This window comes from Aythya ferina (assembly GCF_964211825.1).
Source record: "Aythya ferina genome assembly, contig: HAP1_SCAFFOLD_77, whole genome shotgun sequence".
Taxonomy (NCBI): Eukaryota; Metazoa; Chordata; class Aves; order Anseriformes; family Anatidae; genus Aythya; species Aythya ferina.
In genome coordinates, this window is record NW_028181434.1 from 569,130 (window position 1) to 573,175 (window position 4,046).

General features: G+C 52.5%; 1 long non-coding RNA gene across 1 annotated transcript; it reads right to left on the minus strand.

Annotated features, from left to right (window-relative positions):
• Positions 1 to 839: 839 nt before the first annotated feature.
• LOC311428415 lies at positions 840 to 3,783 on the minus strand. Its single transcript, XR_014687715.1, has 2 exons — positions 3,649 to 3,783; positions 840 to 1,170 (listed from the first exon to the last, which is right to left on the minus strand). It is a non-coding gene; the product is annotated as an uncharacterized lncRNA (long non-coding RNA).
• Positions 3,784 to 4,046: the final 263 nt, after the last annotated feature.

Sequence of the window (4,046 nt, forward strand, 5' to 3'; positions counted from 1 at the left end):
GTGAAGTCCTCCTGATCCATAATCCTGCATAATCACTTTCTTCCTGGCTAAAAGCTTCCTTTGAATTAACATGGATATTTAAGGCCTGGCAAATCCAGTCTTCGAAGGTTCCAAAAACAGGCCAAAAGACATGTAGTCTTAAAGGCTCCTTTGGCCATTCTGTCACATAATACTGGACCATTTTTAATTTACTTTTTCCTTTTCTGGGGTCCCTATCATTCCAATTTCTAATCGTTATTCCTAATGGACTTTCTGGTGGTATGACTGGTAATTTGCTCCCTTTCTTCTGGTCTCTGGTCTTTGATTTTGTCTGACCCATCTAGGAATTTTACTCTGGCAATTCCCATAGCCCTTGGTTACCTTAGTAAGAGTGTCTTGCAGGGGGTCGAGGACCTATCACACACCCACAAATCCTATAGGAATCCCTTCGGTCCTTCACCGGCCAAGTCCCTCACGGGAGATTGGAACCGCGGTTAGAAGACCTCCACAATCGCTTCGGAACTAAGTTCCATCTCAGTCACACTCTTACACACACAGGCAACCGAACCCCACCCAACCGAACGGTATACGCTTTAAATGCTTACGACTCCGTCATCTTCGTTCGGATCTTCACACACACAGTTACGGGCAAAATATAGTGCTGCAGCTGGCAAGGGAGCTGAAAAAAAGAATCAGAAACTTTGCTTACCTTTATTCAGGTTCAAGATGCCATTAGTTCCGACCTGACTCAAACAGCAGCCACCAAATGGTGGGGGTGCCTCTCCTAGATCAAACCAGAAATCAGGAACCAAAGCCCTCCCGGACGAGCGCCCACTTGTAATAAATGACTGGGTCCCAAATAGGATTGCAATTGAAATTTACAATTTATTAAATGAATAGAGGTAAGCAAGCAGCGCTGGGTGCGCCAGGAGTCTCTGCTCCACCAAGACGCACACAAGTTACATCAGGCGGCTGGTTTTTATGCTGCTAGGCTAATACATATTCATTACTACTTCTACAAAAGGCAGGGTTATTCTAATTAGTTCCCAGAATCCAAACCCTCCCACTGGTGCAGGCGTTATCAGTCTCCGGTGGTCCCTCTGGGGGCCGCTCGTACTGAAGGCTCGTAGTCTTCCTCCCAGGCTTTTCTCTTGTCCATCTCCTTTGTCCATCTTGGCTGGATGGCAGACACTTGCATAGTGTCCCATGCAACAGTTGTAATAGTTAGCAGTTATTCTGAAACCCCTTTGTTCTCTTATCCCCTATTGACCCGAATTGATGGACCATTCCTTTGCAAGATACAAGAACTATATATATTAACCACTCTGGTTTTCTCAGACTTTTCATCATATCATGCGGCCCTAGCATTGTTCCATATTGACACGAATCAGATGAACTCATTTCACACTGTTAAGCTGTCTTATCACTGCAAGCATATCTCAATACCACCTTCCTTCCCTCTACAGGATGTAACTGCGCAAAAACAACATTTTTATTCCCACAACCTTGATCCCCTTACCCTGAAATCCTTATTCCCCTTAAACCTAACAACTCTAACCACAACCCTAACCCTTATTATCAACCCCCTAACGCTAATGACACTGACCTTAATCCAAACCCCAAACTGCCCCTAACCCCACACAACCAACAACGAAACACACACACACAAAGATGGAAACTACAAAAAAGGCAAAACCCACGATACAGGCCCCAAATCACAAATACGCAACCAAAATGCTACAGAAAAGCCCCAGATGCAGGCCCCAAATGCTACTGCTAGGCCTCAAAAGCTCAAGATGCATCCCAAAGCAAAAATGCAGGCCCCAAACGTTACAGAAAAGCCCCCAAACCCAGGCTGCACAAGTCTACAAGCAGGCCCCAAACTGCCAACAGAAGCAGGCACCAACCACACCCAGATGCAGATCCCAACTGCCCACAAGCAGCTCCTACCCCACCACCCCATCCCAAGAACTGGACTCCACCCAGACACTGGCCCAAGACCCGGGCCCGCCCCCCGCCATCCCCCCTACCCTCCCCCCCGACACAGGTGTACAAGCAGCTCACAACCCGCCCCTTCAGAGACCCGTCCCACTCCCCCCCCCCCTCCCCAAGACATGGGATGCGGAGGTGTACAAGCAACTCCCAACTCCCTCCCCCTCAAAGGGAGGCCCCAAAGACCCCCAAATGGAGGCTCCTAGAGTGAACAAGCACCTCCCAACTCCCCCAGGCACAGGCCCACCCCCCCCCCCCCAAACACAGGCCACAGAGGTGTATAAACAGCCCAGACCCCCCTCCAAGACCATGGCCCCTATAGTGTACAAGCAGCTCCCAACCACCCACAGATGCAGGCCCCAACCCTTCTCAAAAGGGAGGCACCTAGAATGCATGAGCAACTCCCAACCAGCCTAAACATAGGTCCAAAAGTGCACAAGCAGCTCCCAACCCCCCTCAAATACAGACCCCAAAAGTGTACAAGTAGCTCCCCCCCTGAGACAGGACCCAAAGGTGTACAACCAGTTCCCAACACCCCTGAGACACAGGCCCCAACCGCCCCCCCAGACACAGCGACCCAAATTCTACAAGCAGCTCCCAACCCCTGCCAGGCAGGCCCCCTGCCCTATACAAGCAGCTCCCAACCCTCCCCCCACCCCCCGAGGGAGGCCCCCAAGGCCCCCACAAACACAGGCCCCTACAGTGTACAGGCAGCTCCCAGCCACCCCCAGATGCTGGCCCCAAAGTTGTACAAACAGCTCCCAGCCACCCTGCAGAAACAGATTCCTACATTGTACAAGCAGTTCCCAGCCCGCTAGACACAGGCCCTGACCCCCCACACATGCAGGCCCCAAAGGTGTACAAGCAGCTCCCACCCCTCCCCCAGACGCAGGTCCCAAGCCCCCCCCCCCAAACACAGGCCCCTACAACCAGCACCCAACCCCCTACCCCCGATGCCAGGCCCAAAGGTGTAGAAGCAGCTCCAAACCTCCTCCCTCAACCCAGGCTCCAACAGTGTACAAGCAGCTCCCAACCAACCCTCCCCTTCCCCCCCCCCCCTCCCCGCCCCCCGACACAGGCTCCAAAGGAATACAAAGAGCTCCCACCCCTCCCCCAGATGCTGGTCTCAACCCCCCCCCCCGCCCCCAGAAGCAGGCCCCAAAGGTGTAGAGTCAGCTCCCAACCCCCTCAATGCCGGCCCCAAGGGTCTACAAGCAGCTCCCCCCTTGCCCCCAGATACCAGCCCCCAGACACAGACCCCAAAAGCCTAATCACAGGCCCTGAACTCTAGAGGCAGGCTCCAAAACCCAGGACAAAGCCGCACTGGTTCGAGACAGGGCCCAAATCCCAGACACAGGCCCCAAACGCTAAACATATGCCAAAAAAAGTATTAGTGCTGGTGCCAAATGTTACAGACAGGCCCCAAAGCCCGAGATGCTCAAGGCTGAGACGTAACTTGGCTTTCTGAATTACTGGAAAGCAGCTTTCATTCTCAGATAATTGTGTGCAGGCTAGATAGGATGGGGCTTCAGGCACCTCTTCACCTGAGGAAACACACTGCCATCAGGCACCGCTGTGCCAGACAAGCTTGTTCTGCTAGAACACCCTACTCAGATGCACTGTGGCATTCAAGTGAACTGCTTTCATGCAAATATAACGACTGATGTTACAACCCACCTTGCCTGTGGCACCTGATGAACAGAAGAGTAAGCCACCGCAGCGCTTCAAAACCATCCCTGCACGTGCCGCTCCTTGTCGCTCTCTGGCCTTATCTCATATCCTTATCCACTTCTGTGGAGAGCCTGCCACGGCACCTGCAAAGCAAGACGGACACCTTTCATAGTCACCTTGTGCTACTTGGTCGTTCTGCTCCAACCCAGCTCATGACCAGCCCCTCTTCTTACACAGCTCTTCAGAGTGCAGTTTGCTCCTTTGAGCCTGTGCGAGACACCTGTGAAAGAAAAAGAAACGCATAGGCCGATGCAGCATCCAAAGACACAGCACAACTAGGTAAGTTACTCTCATCTGCTCCCTTACCTCTGCCGCTTACCAGCCCCCGAGGCAGATGCTTCAAT